The following is a 20,898-nucleotide window of genomic DNA, read 5'->3' on the forward strand; positions in this document are numbered from 1 at the left end:
TTGGAGGGTGAACCAGCGGCAAAAGGAAGACCTTTCTCTCTCTGTCTCTCTCTCTCACTGTCCACTCTGCCTGTCAAAAATAAAAATAAAAAAAAAAAAAAAAAAAAAAAAAAAAAAAAAGAAAGAGGTACTTTTCTCTGAAGGGAGGAGAGAACTTCCACTTTGCTTATGGCCTTGTTTAAATACTGATGCAGTTTGTGGATTCCAAAGGTTTCTATAGCCTAGGCAGCTCATGGCCAGAGTCTCAGGTGATCACTGACATTCTATATAAGTGTGTTAATTCTCAAATTAACAACAGGAGTCACTGTGCACTTATTTCCCATGCAGGACCTCTGTCTTCAAAGAATTGTATTATAATTTGGTCTAAGTGCTCACAAAAGATGTATCTTTATTAAATTTAAAGAAGCACCTAAGAAAGTTTCTAAAAAAAAGTGAAATTAACTTCAAGATGGAGTGATTTAGAACAGCCTTGTCTCAACCGTTGAGGAACAGTTGTGTGTGTGTGTGTGTGTGTGTGTGTTCAAGTTGTTGAATTCTTAATTAGTATAGAGTTGGTCTTCTGTGTATAAAGTTAAAAAATTTATCTTAGTGGAGAATGGGACTAGGGATGGGAGTGGGAGTAGGACAAGGGGTGGCAGAGTGAGTGGGAGGGCAGGTATGGTGGGAAGAATCACTATATTCCTAAAATTGTACTTATAGAATGCATGAAGTTTGTATTACTTTAAAAAAGTTTAACAGGCAATAATTATTATATTTGTATTTAACTTTGGATTTTAAAGTGTTAGAGCTGGTTAAATGTACTGTATAATTTTTTTTGTCGGAGCTACAAAATTGGTCTTGGTGAATTATCATAATCACATGCTTTGTTAATTTATTTTATTTTAATATCAGTCAGAATGAGTTGAGTATAAATTCCATGAGTCCAAATGGCCACTTCTAGGACTGTTTGGCTGAGGTGGTTCTAGGAGTGAATTTTTTGTGTAGTGGTAAGAGAATAGAAGATATTCGGAAAAAACTATTTTAACCACCAGATGTGGCTGCACATAACTCATCCAAGCCATACTACCCTTTAACTAAGTTTGACTCCAGTATGTCTCCTTATTTAATTGTAGAGAATGCTATTTTTGTTTTAGCTCAGATGTAAAAGTCAAGAGGGGGCTTCCAAAAGTTCATGAGAAAAGCATACTAGGACAAAAATAGGTGTGGATCTCCAATTTTTTTAGCTAAAATAAACTGTTTTAATTCCATTTTCCATGAATGTTTTGAAGTACACTTGTGGGTCCAAATCCCAACACAGGAAGGATAGAAATCAAATGTTAAAATGAGAACTTCATATTGCAGAAGAAGTTTGGAATGGAAATTGACACTTTTCCTGAGGAATGAGAATGGCAGTGCACAGGAAAAACTCTGCTTCAGAGATGTTTCTGTGCTGTTCACTTTGTTCACCATCATCAAGTTTTCTTTATTTCTATTTAAATAGGTCAGAAATCATCAGACAATTCCTGGATTAAAGTGAATATTTTGATACTGTTCATTGTTATTAATCTTTAACAGATTATAATGTATACCATTTTGAACACAGTAAATTATTTCTCATATATTTATATTTGATATGGTTAAAGATGATTATAATTTATGACAAATGAATATAGTAATTACACATTTGATAGCTGTGTCCAATAATAAGATAAAATTATTTTTGTTAAATAACATGCATCTATAATCACTCATAAATACAGAATGTTTAATAAAATAGGAATATATTTTATGCCAATTTACATTTTAAAATTAATGTTCTATATTTAAATGCCTTACTTCTTTTTGACTTTCTAACTACTTTCAATCTTCTTTCTGATATACCGAGGCATTACTTTTTATATTTGAACATTTTTGTTCAAATGTGAGTTACTTAAGTTTTACATGCTGCTCATGAATGGAACCTCTGCTCCATCATGCAAATATCTTTTCATCCTAATACAGTGATTTCTTACATATACTGTCGAGCTGGATCAATGTTTAAACTCAAAGCCACCTGTTGTTTGGACAAGCAAAGGCTCTCATGGAGACTACAACTGAACAGGATGCAATCTTTTTCTTTCCAACCAACTTTATTTCAGAATTTTTTTTATTTTTTTCAACCTTTATTTAATAAATATAAATTTCCAAAGTATAACTTTTGAATTATAGTGACTTTTTCCCTCATAACCTCCATTCCACCGACAACCATCCCAACTCCCATTCCCCCTTCCATCCCATTCTTCATGAAGATTCATTTTCAATTATCTTTATATACAGAAAATCAACTTAGTATATACTAAGTAAAGATTTCAACAGACTGGACCCATCAGACACACAAAGTCACCACTCAGAATTTTCTATTTAGCTTTCTGTGCCATTGTTCTGATATATTACTCCTTATGGCCCATATGAATAATTTCTCACACATTAAATATATGTTATTGTTTAATATTCCTTTCTGAGATGTTTGTGCTTTCACTTCTATTAGTCTGCTTTATGTTTTTGGTTCATTTACTATTCTTCACTCAGTACATTTTGATAACAACTGATGACATATTTTATAATCAGTTTAACTGTTTTTGCATTCCTCATATTGTTTGTCAAAGGATAAGTATATGTTAAGTATATATATATATATATATATATAATTTCTTCAAATGATATTAATGATAGTCAATATTTACTGGTAACTTAAAATATTTCAGACTGGGGGCCAGTCATTTTATTGGCAATTCGTCACTTAACTTTAAATGGGCAGGCATTTTGGTGCAACAGGTTAAGCTGCCACTTGAGATACTCACACATGTTTCTGATTTAGCTTCCTGTTAATGCATGTGTGAGGCAGCAGATGATGGTCCAAGTACTGTGTTCCAGCCACCAAGTGGATTTTCCTGATAGACTCTCAGGCTCTTGGCTTCAGTCTGATTTAGCAGTGGCTGGTGTAGGTATTTGGCAAGTGAACCAGAAGATCTCTATATCTCCTTCTCTGTCTCTTCCTCTCTCTCACTCTGCATTTTAAGGAAAATAAATCTTATAACACTTAGAGTAGTACCATAGACTTTAAATATGAGAGAACAATTTGAGTTGCTGTAGTGATGATACTATTTTTTCCATCAAATTATGCTTTATTTTTTTATCGCAAAAATAGAAGAAGACTGTATTACCCAACATTCCTTCCAGGTGGTTCATAGCTTAAGACCGGGTCCTGGCATTAAGACATTAGCATGGCTGATGAATGCCCTTTTTAAATCAGGTTGTACATTCATAAGGGCAAATTTATAAGTTCCTTCTTTTGCTTCCACAATAACCACAAACACCATGTTATTGTCATTGCGAAGCTATTAAATGTAAAAACCCTAGGTTTCTAATCTCTCATTTGGAAAAGCATTCGTGATCAATATGAAAAAGAAAAGCTAATTTAGTTAAACTGTTGGATTTTTAAGTGCATTTATGTTTATATTTGACTTGGAGTTCAGCTCCAAGAAAACAATTTCCTGTCTGAAATTGTTCATTGCCAACCATGGGCCATTGCAAAGGCTTTGCCTGCCAAACACCCTAGAGGAGAGCTACCTCCTTCATACCATGTGTGGTAGACAGGCAGTACAGTAAAGCTTTCTGGAGAGAAGTGACATGAAGATTTAGTCTCTCTGGGCCAACCATGTTCATACACGTTCCTGAGTACCTTGCTCTAGCATCTTAATTTAGACATTTCCTACCAGGGTAGGAAGAGTTCTCAGCTCAGCTACTTTGGGTTGCAGTAAAGACTCGGTGTAGAGAGGAGATGCAGTGAAGACTTGATCTCTCTAGGTCAACCACATTCATACAAATGCTTGCATTCCCAGCTCAGTGGTCATGATTTAGATATTCCCCATGAGGATAGTGATAGCTCTCAGCTCAGGTACTATTCAGTGCCTTTGTGAAGACCTCTTAATCCGGAGGACTTGACTAAATTTCTTCTTTGGTTCTGACTCAGTACCTTTCTCTGTTCTTACAGATCTCCATCCCAGCAAAGTCTCCTAAACAGGGTTTCCCCAGAAGTGGGCATTTTTCCTATTTGTGACATCCCTGGAACCCTCACCTGGAGCCATCTTTTGGGGAAAAAAAATGGAATTATAGGGAGACAGTGCCACTTTTTGCCCCTTGGCTCTACTTGTCACAGTAAAGGAACAAAGACTTGCTCATTCTTTTCACTGTCTTATATGGCTGACTGCATACCTGTTGGCTTGACAGGGAAAGAATAGGTAATTTGACCAAGAATCATGGCTCTTAAGTGCCACAGTCTCAGTAGCATTGCCCTGAGACTGATTCCAAATCTGCTGTCCTAACAGCTTTCCACTCCCTACAAGTCAAAGGATTAAATTAGTGTGTCTCTAAACCTTTATGCAAACTGAACAGTCTGTCTTACAGAGTGGAAGATTGTTATAAAGATTTACACTGTGAAAACTGCAAGCAAGGTGAATGTCTGCAGCCACCTAAAACGTTTTTCTTGCTTTGCTATTAAACAACTTGTTTCTGGAAATCAGAGACCATATAAATTTAGGTGGCAAAATTATAAATAAGCACTCACTTTCTTTAAAACAAGACTGCTACTTAATATTTCTTGTCCTCATACAGAGTATTTTGCCTCTAATTAGAAGATGTAAGTGTATGAGTCGCTATGCTTATAAATATTTTCAAATTTCCTAGGAGAAAACTTTTAATATGTGTATAAGAATCCTTTTATCCTTTTAAAATACACACCATTAGATATTTATTAGTCTATGATTCAATAATAACTCTGTGTTGTCCTCTGTAGGTAGTGCCATCTATTTTTACATCTGTTTTGTAGTAGAAAAAATTAAGTTCAAAAATTTTCCCTTGTATTGCTTCTAAGATGAAAAGAAAAGGCTAATGGTATAAAATGATTAACAATAATTTACTTTCAACCTGCACAGTTTACTATGTTCTGAAGACTAGGAAATAAGTACATTAGTGAAATGTTATTCTTAAAATGACAGAACTAGTTAGATTATGGCCTGAGTGACAAAAAATAAAAAAGGAGCTTTTAGTCCTATGAACCACATCTAATTCTGAAATAGCATGACCGCTGTCTGAATAGTACCCTCCCACTTATGACCTTCCTTATGTGCATGAACAGCACAATGTTAACTATAGCCAGAGTGAAAAACAAAAATGTGCAACAAACCAAAATCATCTCAATAAATAATCTGCTATGGCTTAGATTTTTTTTTTACAAAATATGTTAAAATGGCACATTAATGGTTAGAATGCATATATCCAGATATTCTAACTCAAGTGACAATGTACATAAATCACTTACTATTTACCATATATAAAGTACCATTTTGGCAGCCAGTACTGGGCTCACATCACAGACATCATACTGCAGGTGGATGGGGGGGATACAGAGAGAGGAAAGAATATATAAGGGGATTATTAACTCAGTGAACTTTACTGTGATCCACTGTTTAGCATCCAGCCACAATGTCAGAAGACAATGTTCAAGCTGTTGCAGATCTGCTTCTCTTTGAAACAAATTCGGGGATGGAATTTCAAATTCAGAATGTTTATTTTGGGGCATGATAGTCAGTTTTCCACTGCTAGAATTAAACCCCTGAGGTAGGCTAGCTTTATAAAAGAGATGGGTGTATACAACTCACAGTTTGAAGGCTGGAAGTCCAACAGAACGATGCAAGCTCTTACAAGTGCCCCATGGCAGAAAGCTGGTGATGTATGGTACAAAGGAGTTACATCTTAAAACAAGAAGCCAGGAAGAGACTAGATGGGGCAAGGCTCATGGTTTTATAATAAGTTGTTCTTTTAAGAACTGTATATTCCCTTCAATAGCAATACCCTTAAAGACTTAAGGACCTGCCACTAGGCTCTACCTGTTAAGTTTACACCAGGTCTGGCATGGTGGCATAGCACATGAACCTACCACCTACAATGTCACATCCCTTATGGGCTCTTGTTTGAGCCCCAGCTGCTCTGCTTCCAATCCACCTCCTTGCTAACACTCCTGGGAAAGAAGTGGGGAATTACCTAAGTGTTTGGGCCCTGTGCCCATGTGGGAGACCCAGAAGAAACTCCTGACTTCCAGCTTCTGCCTGGCCTGGCCCTAACCATTGCAGCCATTTGGGGAGTGGATCAATGGATGGAAAATCTCTCTCTCCCTCTCTGATTTTCAAATAAATAAATATTTTTTAAAAAATTCCCACTACCTCAGCAATGCCTCACTCTACACATGGACCTTTGCAGAACAAATCATATCCAAACCAAAGTAGTGGTGTTCTTGGGATCAGTGCTTGTGAAAGGTGTGGGAGCAGGCAGTAGTTGGCACAAGGAGAAATCAAACTGTGACCTAAAGCTGCATCAGACTCTACTTGACATCCTGAGTTTATGGGCTACAGGTCCACTGGAGTAACTTCCAGTTAGGTGAAGTGCCTGGGTCTCCCTATTACAGCTTTGATGTAGCACTGAATGTAGGCTCCCTGGGAAAGACATGTCTTGAAGCATGATGGCTTTTTGTACCTGAGGGAATTCCAAAAATTAATGAAAGCTTTTGTGTTGACTACCTCTCCTAGAATATGTGCCATACACCCACAATAAAGGAAAACCTGCTAGACACAGTGCTGTGTACACAAAAGTCAGCCTCTTGCTCTCTTTGGAACCCTCTCTCCAAGTAGGAGGAGCTCCTCCAGAATACAAATGTTGATCAGTCATGCTGGCTGGGTTCTATAAGCATGAAAAGAATAACCTGCTTGCAACTATATATCCCCAAGAATGAAGCACAGAGCTTTCTTTTAAAAATGAAAGGTCTTTAAAAGACAAAGAGGAAGAAAATGCAGAGATTACTAAAAATCTATAACTGAGATTTATCAGTGACAGCAACATAAAGGGAAATGACTGAGCAGGAAATTAAATAAAATTACAGAGGTGTCACTAGTTAGACATGACAAATATAATGTAGCCTTATGGATTAGTTTGTGGGATAATGGACATTAGTGAAAAAAGACATCTGAATAAAGTTTATTCTTTAATAGTTTGTATCAATGGTAATTTCTAAGTTTTAATAATTGTACCTTGGGTATGTTTATATTAGAGCTAACTAGCTGAATAATGTTTGAGAAAGTCTGTGCTATCTTAATAACTCTTTTGTAATTATAGAAGTCATATATTTTGATACTTGTCCTTATACCTATTGTAACTGATTTGATTCTCTGGGTAGTAGAATATGAGGCAGAGTTGAGGTTGCAAGATCTTTATGAACAGTCCCCTTGGCACTGACATCTCTGGAGAGAGGAGGAAGGAAGCATAAAAGGGGGAGAAGAGAAATTAAACTGCTATTGCTGGCCTTACTATAACCCTGTCAAAACCTATGTGGAGTTCTGGAAAGAGAATCATCCAATAAAAGTGGTCTCAAACTGAGCTAATGTCACTGAACTTTATTTCTCCACCTCAGTCATTAACTGGATGTGCACTGCCTAGGAAAGGGCACAATCTTGAATATGAAGCATTGTGACCCTGGCTGTTCCTGAAGGGAGTGATAGTTTTAAGTTGCCTAATGATAACCCTCACAGAAACTGAACTAAAAAATGTTCCTTCTTTAGGGGAGTAAAGACAGTGAATCTCTGGGTCCAGATCAATCACTGTATAGAAAATGAGGTTCATCAGTGGACAAACTACAATCTAATGCACTACTCCCACCACATACCACACTGCTCAGTCTTCTAGGCTCACAGTGACATGATGGGCTTTTGAATCCACAACGAGAGCACCAAATCTACAGTGGAATTCCTTCTTCTAGGCCTGACGATACCCTGAAGTTGATGGTCATTATTTAGTTTTATATCCATAAATTGTGACATCTGGGGTCAAAATGAGGAATAAGGAGTGTCCTGTCTACCATCCTTCCAATTAGGTACTTGGGGAATTCGTGCTTCCTTTTCAGACATCCCATTTTACAGAAGGGAACCATTCCACTAGTGACAGAGAATTTTTCCCATTAAAATTTAAGTAGGTGTACAATTACAACACTTTTTTTCAACTTGGGGAACCTCTGAAGAGTCATTCTAGTTTTTGAAATTCTGCATGCTGCTGATCAATCTTTTAATGTCAGGTTGCAAAATCCAAGTAAAAAATAAGAACAAGAAGTAGGCGGAATGTCAGATCATGTAGGGTTATACAGGTCATGATAGAGACTCTGTTTTTCATTTTAAGTGAGATGGGAAGTCACTGCAGGGCTTACTTGGATCCTTTTTCTACTAACAGAAGAAGAAAATGTGGAGTCCAAACATCAAAACGGATGCAATGAAGAACACAGGAGGGGCAATTTTGTGTTATCTGTTTCTCTCCTTCCTCAAGAGCGATACCTTTTACTTGAGGAAAGGAGAGGAAATGAGCACCAGATTTTGCCTCAGACCCTTGAGCATCATCCAAGTTTCCTGACTCTATTTAGAACCCTCAAATTGAGCCTAGAAATCCATTCCAGGGCTAGACCAGTCCCTGAAGTCCTGGGTTCTGGGCTATCTCTAACACCAGGTTCACTCCCGTAGTCGATGGGTTCAAGATGGCTAGGCCATTTAGCCTTAGGCCAGCTCTCGGGGATACATCCTTGCAACCCAGCACCAGAACAGTTACTAGGCTCCAGCCTTACCCAGGGCTGCAGATCAGCCAAAGCAAGGTCAATCTATGCAACCCTAAGCACCAGGAATGCCTCAACACAAGGTTGGCAGCCCAAGCTTCAGCTCATGTAGGGTTATACAGGTCATGGTAGACTCTGGACTATAGCAACAGGCTGGTACCTCCAGACATAGATTCTACACATGCACAATGACAGGCAAGTTTTTGTCACTGAACCCTCCAGGGTGGTCCCTGGAATCCCATGCTCCCAAAGACCCATGGCCCAGTCCCATGCCTAGTAAGTCTTTGCGCTAAACTGGCCCCCACAGAACCTGACTCCAGGACTGAGTTTCTAGGCTAGCTGCCTTGGCCATAGGATCTATATTCCCAGTGGCTGGTACCCATACCCTCAGCCTCCAGTCATGTTCCCAATGAACCAAGAGTGTGGCACCAGAACATCCTATGCTGCTAGACTCCAGATCAAACCCTATGGACTCAGGCTCCATGATGACCTCAGCATCTGTCTGTTCACCATGGCCCAGCTTCAGTGGAATAGTCAAGGCAACCCCACTAACAGAGACTCTAGGAATACCCTTTGCAGATCATGTCTCTAGGCCAGAAATTGTAGATTCAAGGCTCAGGTAAGTCCTTTTGGCTCAGGTACCAATTACATCTAAGCAGCTAGTGAGCTCATGCACTCTGGTTCAAAGTTTACCACAATGCCAGATGATCTGCTACAGAACCAAGTTTTATAACACACCCCACAGATAGATGGAGGTACCAGGCACAGGCCTGCAGGCCCAATCAAGTTGTTCATACCACTGGATCAAAGCTTGAGTTTATAGCAGCACAGAAGTGATACGCATTCAGTAAAAAGCACACCTCATATTTTGAATTTTCATGTTTTCCCAGGCTAATAGTATAGTCTAAAACTGCTGTGATGCTGGACAGCAGCAAGTGAACTTCTTGACAAAGGATGGATATCTTGCATATATCAGCAACTTTAAAAACTCAACAACAGGGGCCAGCACTGTTACATAGTGGATGAAGCTGCCACCTGCAGTGCTGGCATCCCATATGTGTGCTGATTTGAGTCTTGACTGCTTCACTTCCCAACTAGCTGTCTGCTATGGCCTGGGGAAGCAGTAGGAGATGGCCCAATTCCTTGGCCACCTGCACCTGCATGGGAGACAGAAAAAAGCTCCTGGCTTCTGCATGGCCTAGCCCCGGCCATTGTAGCCATTTGAGGAGTTAACGAGTGGATAGAAGACTAATCTCTCTCTCTCCCTGCCTCTCTCTCTCTTTCTGCCTCTCTGTAACTCTTCCACATTTCAAATAAATTAATAAATCTTAAAAAAAAAAAGAAACTCAACAGCAAAGAAAAAACAAAACACAAAAACCCAACCAATCCATTTGAGAAATGGGTAAAGGACTTCAATAGACAGTTCTCAAAAGAAAAAATACGAATGGCCAACAAATATATGAAAAAATTTCTCAACTTCACTAGACATCAGGGAAATGCAAATCAAAACCACAATGAGATATTACCTCACTCCTGTCAGAATGGCTAAAATAAAAAAAAAAAAACACAGAGAATAACAAATCTTGGCAAAGAGGAAGACAAAGGGAACGCTTATACTCTCTGCTAGTGGGCATGTAAATTATTGTAGCCATGTAGAAGACAGTGTGGAGAGTTCTTAAAAATGTAGAAATAGTCTTACCATAAGATCCAGCAATCCCATTATTGAGTACATACCAAAAAGACTTGAATATAATGTAACAAAGAGATACCTACACCACCATGTTTATGGCAGCACTGTTCACAATAGCCCAAATTTGGATTCAATCAAGTTGTCCATTATTAGATGAATGGATAAAGAAGATGTGATATATATACACATAATGGAATATTATTCAGCTTTAAAAAACAATGAAATTCTATCATTTGTGGCAAAACGGACACAACTGAAGGACATCATGTTGAGTGAAATAAGCCAGACCCAGAGAAAGATTAATACAGCATATTCTCCTATATATATATCAAAACTACATTTTTTTAAAAAATCTGTTTATCAGTATTGCTGCAAATATAGTATTGTAAACCTGTTTTATACCTTTGTGAAAATATCACAGTTTTAACTATATACCCAATATTGAAGCAATCAAATACATAAAAGTAAATATTAATACACATAAATGGAAAGATAGACTCCAATATAGTAATAGAAGAGGAATTCACCAGCCAACTTTCAGAAATGGGGAGATTAGCTGGATGTAAAATCAACCTATAATATCAGAGTTAAGAAGTGTACTAAAACAATAGGATCTAACAGACATTTACACAGTAGTCCATCAAATGAGTGCAGAATACATTTCTTCTCAACAGAAAATCAAGTTTCTCTAGGACACAGCATGGTAGTTTTCAGAACAGCCCCAGCCATTATGGCCTTTGGGGGAGACAACAAGCTGACAAAAGATCTGTCTGCTCCCCCTCTATCACTCTAAAATAAATAAAAGAAATCTTTAAAAATTAGCAAAAATTAATCTCATGGAACCAGAACGGGATGGTAGCTTCCGCAGGCTGAAAGGTGAAAGAAATCTTGATTAAAAGGATAAGAGTTGGGCCAGCACCATGACTCACTAGACTAATCCTCTGCCTGCGGCACTGGCACCCCAGGTTCTAGTCCCAGTTGGGGGGCTGGATTCTGTCCTGGTTGCTCCTCTTCCAGTCCAGCTCTCTGCTGTGGCCCAAGAAGGCAGTGGAGGATGGCCCAAGTCTGTGGGCCCTGTACCTGCATGGGAGACCAGGAGGAAGCTCCTGGCTCCTGGCTTCGAATTAGTGCAGCATGCTGGCCGCAATGCGCCAGCTGTAGCTGCCACTTGGGGGGTGAACCAACGGAAAAAGTAAGACCTTTCTCTCTGTCTCTCTCTCTCACTGTCTAACTCTGCCTATTAAAAAAAATAAAATAAAAGGATACAAGTTTTACTTAGATAGGAAGAATAAGTTCAGGAAATCTTTTGTACAAATGATGAGTAAAGTTAATAAGAATGTACACTTGGGACTGGCACTGTGGCAAAGCAGGTAAAGCCACTGCTAGCATCCCATATGAGTACTGGTTCAAGTTTCAGCTGCTCCATTTCCAATCCAGCCCCCTGCTAATAGCTTGGGAGAAGCAGAAGAAGATGATCCAAGTGCTTAGGCCCCAGCCACCAGCGTGGATGAAGCTCCTGACTTCAGCCTGCTCAAGATCTGGCTGGTATAACCATCTGGGGAGTGAACCAATAAATGGAAGATCTCTCTCTCCTTCTCTCTGTAAGTCTGACTTTGAAATGAATAAATAAATCTTTAGGAAAAAAAGTACAGTATTCCTCCCTTATTTGTGGTTTCCCTTTCAACAACTTTATTTACCCCCAGCTTAAATGTTAGAAATGTTAAATAGAAAGTTCCAGAAATGAACAATTCATTTTTTAAAATATTTATTGATTAATTTGAGAGGCAGAGCTACAGACAGAGGGAGGGAGAGACAGACAAAGAGGTCTTCCATTGGCTAGTTCACTCCCCAAATGCCCACAGCAGCCAGAGCTGGGCTGATCCAAAGCCAGGAGCTTCTTCTGGGTCTCCCATGTGAGTGCAGGGGCCCAAGCATTTGGACCATCTTCCAGTCCTTTCCCAGGCACATTAGTGGGGAGCTGGATTGGAAGTAGAGTAGATGGGACTTGAACCAGCATCCATATGGGAAGCCAGCACTGCAGGCAGAGGCTTAGCCTACTACACCATAGCACCAGCCTCTAAACAATTCATTTTTCAAATTCCATACCATGTGGGTAGCATGATGAAATCTGAATTGTCCATTTGGGGTTTCTTTTTCTAGCATACAAACTGTATATGCTAATGGATCATTAATCACTTAATAGTCATCTTGTTTATCTGATGAACTGTTGAAATACTACAGTGCTTGTGTTTAAAGCTTATTTTACTTAGTAAGGGAGCCGAAGCGCAAGAGTAGTAGTACAGGAAATTCAGATATGCCAAATAAAAGACTTAATGTTAATCATTTAAATGAAAAGGAGAAAGTTTTCAACCTAAGGGGGGAAAATCATATGCTGATAATTCTCAGATATATGCTAAGAAGGTCTCTTCTATCCATGAAAATGTGAAAAAGGAATATAAATTCATGCTATTAAGTGAGATTTAAAAGTAGGAAAATGGGGCAGGCATTATGGCATGGAAATTTAAACCCCTCCTTGTGATGCCCATACCCTAGATGGGCACTGATCTGAGTCCAGTCTGCTCCCTGATAATAAGATTGGGAAAACAGCAGAGATGGCATCAGTACTTGAGATCCTGCCACCTGGATGAAGCTCCTGGATTCTGCCTGGCTCAGTCCCAGCCATTGTGGCCATTTAGAAGGTGAACCAGTGGATGGAAGATCAGTGTCTCCCCACTTGCACCCCTTCTTTGTAACTCTTTTTCAAATAAATAAATAAATCTTAGAAAATAAAAGTAAGTAGGAAAAGGAAGCAGAGAAGAAGCCACAGGTGGATACCTTCTGTGTCAGAGCTGCCTAAGGGAGTGTACGAGAATCCCATGTTAGGAAGCAGAGTAGACTTTGGTGTGCTCTGATGCTGAGAAAGAATTAAATTAATGAGTAACCTATGATCTCCTCCGACTTCAATGACTTTACAGTTCAAGTGCCTGAAAACAACTGTTATTTAAGGCTAACAAATGGGGGATCTCTATCCAACACTATGAACCTAGAACTCTTCCGTCTGAGACTCTCTGGGGAAAAAAAATTATGATACAGAGAAGCAGAAACATGGCTTTCTTATTTACTTTTGTATCCAGTATAGTTATGTGTTTGAATATCATCCATTTGACATAGTAGTAAAAAAAAATAGGTTAGAAATTGGCATAGTATGGCATCTGGCTTTAACAGATTTTTAAATATGATTTGAAGTAAATCATTTTAGCTTTCTAAATGTAATCTCATTTGAAAAGTTAAGTAAATTCAAAAATTATTTATAGCAAAAAGAGGCAGCAACTGCCTTCACTGTTTCTGACTTAATGTAAATCAACAAAGAAAGCTGTTGTTTTTCTTGTCACATCATTCTCACACATTTAAAAAATGGCTATACCCTTAAAATTTTGAAGAACACAAGAAAGAGAGCAGTTTAAGATGAAAGAATAGGAGGGTATTGGAAAGAAGCACGTTCTGAAACAAAAACAGATTAGGAATAACACACAAAATCCTGTAAGTAGGTCCACATCGTGTTGTTCAACAAAATAAATATATAAATAAAGGAACTGTAATTTTTAAAGTTTATTCTGGTGCATACAAGGTGTCATCAAAATGCTTATGGAAAATGCTTGATATGAAAAGAAATTATGCATCAGTTTCAAAGCTTTATTTGCAGCAAAATACACTTTTCTTTTAATTCCATTTTCCATGAATTTTTTTTATTTGCGATTCTCTTTATATACAGAACATCAGTTTAGCATACATTAAGTAAAGATTTCAACAGTTTGCACCCACACAGTAACATAAAGTGAAAAATACTGTTTGAATACTAGTTATAGCATTAAATCACAGTGTACAGCACACTAAGGACAGAGATCCTACATGAGGAGTAAATGCACAGTGACTCCTGTTGTTGACTTAACAAATTGACACTCTTGTTTATGGCCTCAGTAATCACCCTAGGCTCTTGTCATGAGCTGCCAAGGCTATGGAAGCCCCCTGAGTTCACCGACTCTAAGTACCCCATATAAAATTTTTTAAAAAATTTAAACTTCAACTTCAAAGTCAAAGTATCCATATTTCCAATGCTCAGTAATAGATATGTATGGTTGGTGTCTAACATATGAGATAAAGCTCTGAAGAATACTTCTTTCATGGGTAAAATACTATTGGAAAGTATTATTTTAGATTATTAAAAGTAGTTACTCAAAAGAAAGTCTAGGGGCAGGCGCTGTGGTGTAGCAGGTAAAGTTGCCACCTGCAGTGTTGGCATCCCATATGGGGGCTGGTTCTAGTCCTGGTGGCTCCTCTTCTGATCCAGCTCTCTTCCATGGTCTGTGAAAGCAGTGGAAGATGGCTCAAGTCCTTCGGCCCCTGCACCCATGTGGGAGACCAGGAGGAAGCACCTGGCTCCTGGACTCAGATCGGCGCAGCTCCAGCCATTGCAGTCAATTGGGGAGTGAACTAGCAGATGGAAGACCTCTCTCTCTCTCTGCCTCTCCTTCTCTCGCTCTGTAACTCTGACTTTCAGATCAGCCCTCACCCTGACTGTTGATGAGCAGCTTAATATGTTATCCCTCTTAGTATTTTTTGTTTGTTTGTTCTACTTAATACTTTTGGTTGATTACTGTAATCAATACACAGTTCTTCTTAAGTGCTGAAACTTAACTGAAAAGTGATCGCTGTTAAATATAAGAGTGGGAATAAGAGAGGGAAGATATGTGCAATTTGGGACATGCTCAAGCTGACTTACCTGAAACGGTGGAGTTAGAAACATACCAGGGGATTGCAATTCAATCCCATCAAGGTGGCATGTACCAATGCCATCTCACTAGTCCCAGTGATCAATTTCTGTTCACAATTGATCATAATGATAGGACTAAGAACCAAGGGGATCACATAAACAAGAATAGTGTCTGAAAATACTAGCTGGTAGAATCAAAAAGGGAGAGAATGATCCAACATGGGAAGTGAGATACACAGCAGACCCATAGAATGGCGGATGTCCTAACAACACTCTGGCCTCATAATCAGCCCTTAAGGCATGTGGATCCGGCTGAAATGCCCATGAGACTATTTCAGGCATGGAAAGCCAAGACACTCTGGGGGAAAAAAAAACACCTAAATGAAAGATCTCCACGAGTGAGATCCCAGTGGAAAGAATGGGTCATCAAAGAAGGAGGTACCTTTCTCTGAAGGGAGGAGAGAACTTCCACTTTGACCATGGCCTTGTCTAAAAATGATCAGAATCAGTGAACTCAGGGGGCTTCCATAGCCTTGGCAGCTCATGACAAGAGCCTAGGGTGATTACTGAGGCCATAAACAAGAGTGTCAATTTGTTAAGTCAACAACAGGAGTCACTGTGTACTTACTCCTCATGTAGGATCCTTGTCCTTAGTGTGCTGTACATTGAGATCTAATGCTATAACTAGTACTCAAACAGTATTTTTCACTTTATGTTTCTGTGTGGGTGCAAACTGTTGAAATCTTTACTTAATGTATGCTAAACTGATCTTCTGTATATAAAGAGAAACGAAAATGAATCTTGATGTGAATGGAAGGGGAGAGGAAGTGGGAAAGGGGAGGGTTGCGGGTTGGAGGGACGTTATGGGGGGGGGAAGCCATTGTACTCCATATTCTGTACTTTGGAAATTTATATTCATTAAATAAAAGTTAAAAAAAATAAAAAAAAAACTTAAAAAAAAAGCCTAACTACTTTCTTCCAAATAAATCCATTGTGAAAGAAACCTGTTTACCACTTCTATCTATGTTCACCAGAATTATAATTTTAATGAGTAAACTTTGAATTACCTCAGAAATAATGCTCTATAACATTCTTAGGATGCTTTTGTCATAGGATAATGAAGACAGTCTTTAGAAGAAAAACTTCCATACAGTATTAACTTTAATAAGACTTGTTAAATATTAGAAGTGTTTGGAGTTTTTAGTTCCTGGAGAAGTTCAATAAAAATATATAATTCATAATCAATAATCTGTTGATATTGAATAATAGCTTATACTACCTTTGGTAGACTATCTCTAAGTATTCAAGAGTAAAAGAAAGAACTGATGTGGCATAACAGGGCAAGCTGCCGCCTACAGCACCAGTGTCCCGTCTGGGCATGCTGTTCATGTCCTGTTTGCTCTGCATCCAATCCAGCTCCCTTCTAAAAGCTCGGGGAAAGCAGTGGGAAAAGGCCCTGGAGCTTGGGGCCATCTGGGGACTGAACCAGCAGATAGATCTCTGTTTCTCCCTCCGTATCTTTAACTCTGCCTTTCAAATAAACAAATAAGCAAGTATGTCTTTTAAAAAAGTGTAAAGGACCCATAGGCTCTCAGGTGGTGATGTACTTGGAGATCCCAGGAAAATGCCATTAAGAATGGGCCAATATCATTTATTGGGGATTATCCAGGACGTACATTTTCTAACTACAAAGTCCTTTCTGTGTCATTTGATTGATCTTTGTGATTTTTCAGGAGCATTGTTTTTCAAATTAAAGCAAGAAGTGCTGTAAAAACTGATGTCATAAATGTGTGTGTTATGTGGCTCAGTGACAAAGGAAAGCAGAGTTGGCTGTGAATGAGTTCTTTTCCTTTCCTTTATCATTTTCCTAATCAAAGCATTGACTACTGAATGTGATGAGATGGAGTGATTTAGAATGTGAGCACTGACTCCAATATGACAACACTAGAGTGATCCAACTTACACTGCATTGTCCACCAACTGCAGAGGAATGCACAGACTAATAAAATAAGTTACCAATTTATACATGAGAGGTGATCAAGTCTTCTGGCAGTATTCTAAAAGCAGACTGTTATTGGAAAGCATATAGGATTGATTAATTGGATGCAGTAAGTTGACTTATGTCTATAGTTCCAGTCTTTACTGGTCCTAGATGAGGCAAAGACATTCCTAGTTTTTTTAATAAGAATTATGCTAAAAATAATTTTATAATTCTCATAAACAACTTTAGAATTACTTTTTTAAAAAAAGCTTTTTTATTTATTTATTTGATAGGCAGATTGAGAGAGAAAGAGAGAGAGAGAGAGAGAGAAGGAGAGTTCAAGATCTTTCATCCACTGGTTCACTACCCAAATGGCCACAAATGCCAGGGATGGGCCAGGCCAAAGCCAGGAACCAGGAACTCCGTCTGGCTGTTCTATGTAGTTGGCAGGGCCAAGGACTTTGGGTATCTCTTGTTGCCCTCTCAGGCACATTAGCAAGGACCTGGAACAGAAGTGGAGCAACTGGCATTAGAACCTATACACCAATATGGAATGCCAGCATTGCAGGTGGCGGTTTAACCTGATACATCACAATGACAGCCCTGATTACATCTTTTAAAAGAAAAGACTGGGCCTGGCGCTGCGGCTCAATAGGTTAATCCTCCGCCTGCAGCACCGGCACACCGGGTTCTAGTCCCAGTAGGGGCGCTGGATTCTGTCCCAGTTGCCCCTCTTCCAGGCCAGCTCTCTGCTGTGGCCAGGGAGTGCAGTGGAGGATGGCCCAAGTGCTTGGGCCCTGCACCCCATTGGAGACCAGGAGAAGCACCTGGCTCCTACCTTTAGATCAGCGCGGTGCGCCGGCCACACTGTGCCGGCTGCAACGGCCATTGGAGGGTGAACCAATGGCAAAAGGAAGACATTTCTCTCTGTCACTCTCTCTCACTGTCCACTCTGCCTATCAAAAAAAAAAATAATAATAATAAAATAAAATTTAAAAAAAAGAAAAGACTGGGCCAGCGCACTAGGTTAATCCTTCACCTGTGGTGCCGGCATCCCACATGGGTGCTGGCTCTAGTCCTGGTTGTTCCTCTTCCAGTCCAGCTCTCTGCTGTGGCCTGGAATAGCAGTGGAGGATGGCCCAAGTGCTTGGGCCCCTGCACCCACACGGGAGACCAGGAAGAAGCACCTGGCTCCTGGCTTCGGATCAGCGCAGCGCGCCGGCCGTGGCGGCCATTTGGGGAGGAACCAACAGCAGGGAGACTTTTCTCTCTGTCTCTCTCTCTTTCTGTAACTCTGTCAAATAAATAAATAAAAACCTTTGAAAAATGCAATCCTTCACCCTTCAATAGGAACTGTGAGCCAAAACAAACCTACTCTTTAAAAAAAAAAAAAAAAAAAAAGACAAGACAAGAAAAGACTGGCATTGTGGTGTTGTGGTTTGGGCCACTGTCTACAGATGCTTGTTCATGTCCTAGCTATTCACTTCCAATTCAACTCCCTGCTAATGACCTTGGAAAAGAAGCAGACGATGGCCCTAGTCCTGGTGTCCCTGCCACCCTTGCGGGAGACATAGATGAGGCTCTCAGCTCCTGCTTTGACCTGGTCCAACTATGGCCATTGTGGCCATCTGGGGAGTGACTCAGCAGATGAAGATTTCATTCTCTGTCTCTCTATATATATAACTCATTGAAAATAAATAAATAAATCTTTTTAAAAAGTAAGAATATTTTGTGAATAATGTTAAAATATTTAGCTTAAAGTAAACTTAAGTATTCCTGATACACATTTGTGTCAATGATATAGTGCATCTTTTGATCTAAATTCTATTTCTGTGTTCAATTTTAGCTTCAATTAATTTCTTCATCCTGATTTCCATTGTTTTCTTGAGGTCACATTGGGATTAAGTTTTAATTTCCATTCAGGCAACACTTGCTTTGGAAATAAAAATTCTTTCATTTCTTCATTTTATACTCCATACTCATTAACATGTGTTCATATATGATTATATTGGGATTAAATACATATATTTAAGTACTTTAATTAGGTAGTTCTGGCTAATATAGTAATTGCTAACAACAGACTAAAATTTCCAAGGAAAATGATGGTGGACCAATAAGCATTAAATCCATTAGATGATCAAAAAATAAGCAAATAAAAACTGCACAAATTGTGGCACAGCAAATTAAGCTGCTGCTTGAACCACAAGCATCCCATATCAGAGTGCTATTCAAGACCTAACTGACATGCTAATGTGGCTGGGAAAGCAGCAGATAACAGCACATCCATGTGGGAGACCTAGAGAGACTTCGTGGATCCTGGCTGCAACCTGGTACAGAAATAACTGCTGCAGCCATTTAGGAAGTTAACTAGCAGAAAGAATATTCTCTCTCTCTCTCTTTCTCTCTCTCTCTTTCTCCTCTCTCTCTCTCTCTCTCTTTCTCTCTCTCTCTCCGTGTGTGTGTGTGTGTGTGTATCCCTGCTTTTCAAATACATAAAGAAAAAATGTTTAAATAAAACAAAGATTGATCAAAGGGATTAATTGGAAGATCTGTAACTGTTTTCCATGTATCTATTTTCTTTACTGTGAAGTACTTGTCATTCTACTCCTAAGGTTTTCTCCCCTTGTGTCAAGCAAATTTAAAGAAGGATCTCAAAGTATAATTCACATTACCAAAATCTTTTTATCATAATAGAGCTTAACAGCATCACATCTTGGGATCAAGGTTTGTTAAAAGGAGGTTGAATGTAGCTTTTTTTAAAAAAAAATATTTATTAGCCGGCGCCGTGGCTCAATAGGCTAATCCTCCACCTTGCGGCGCCGGCACACCGGGTTCTAGTCCCGGTCGGGGCGCCGGATTCTGTCCCGGTTGCCCCTCTTCCAGGCCAGCTCTCTGCTATGGCCAGGGAGTGCAGTGGAGGATGGCCCAGGTGCTTGGGCCCTGCACCCCATGGGAGACCAGGAAAAGCACCTGGATCCTGGCTCCTGCCATCGGATCAGCGCGGTGCGCCGGCTGCAGCGGCGGCCATTGGAGGGTGAACCAACGGCAAAGGAAGACCTTTCTCTCTGTCTCTCTCACTGTCCACTCTGCCTGTCAAAAAATAAAAAAAAAAAATAAAAAAAAAAAAAAATATTTATTTATTTGAAAGTCACAGTTACAGAGAAAGATAGATAAAGAGAAATTCACTCCCCAGATGGCCAAAACAGCCATAGCTGGGCCAGGAGTATCATCTGGGTCTCTACCTGGGTGGAAGGAGCCCAAACTATTGGACAATCTTCTAATGCTTTCCTCAGACCAGTAGCAGGGATATGGATGGAAAGTAGAGCAGCTAGGACATGAATTGCATCCATATGGGATGCTGGTGTAACAGGCGGTGGCCTTACCCAATATACCACAATGCCAGCCCCAAGTGTAGCTTTAAAAAGAAAAGATTTACCTATTTTCTTTGAAAGGAAACAAAGAGAATAGAGAAACTTCTATCTGTAAGTTCATTTCCCAAATGGCCACAAAGGCCAAGGCTGGTCTAGGCCGAAGCAAGGAGCCTGGAACTCAATCTGGGTTTCCCATGTGGAGTTACTTAGGAGTATTATTTGCTGCTTCCCAGGCACATTACAAAGAACCTGGATCAGAACCAAAATTTCTGCAGCTAGGACTCAAACCAGTAATCTGATATGGGATACCAGCATTACAAACTGAGGATTAACCTGCTGTTAACAGGTCCTAAATATTTTTCTGCTGTAAAAGTCTATGCTATATTAGAATCAGTGTTTAATTTCTCCTCCATAAATGGGTAG

The sequence above is a fragment of the Oryctolagus cuniculus genome, chromosome 1 (genome assembly GCF_051225735.1).
Source record: "Oryctolagus cuniculus isolate XC-2025 breed Fujian yellow rabbit chromosome 1, ASM5122573v1, whole genome shotgun sequence".
Taxonomy (NCBI): Eukaryota; Metazoa; Chordata; class Mammalia; order Lagomorpha; family Leporidae; genus Oryctolagus; species Oryctolagus cuniculus.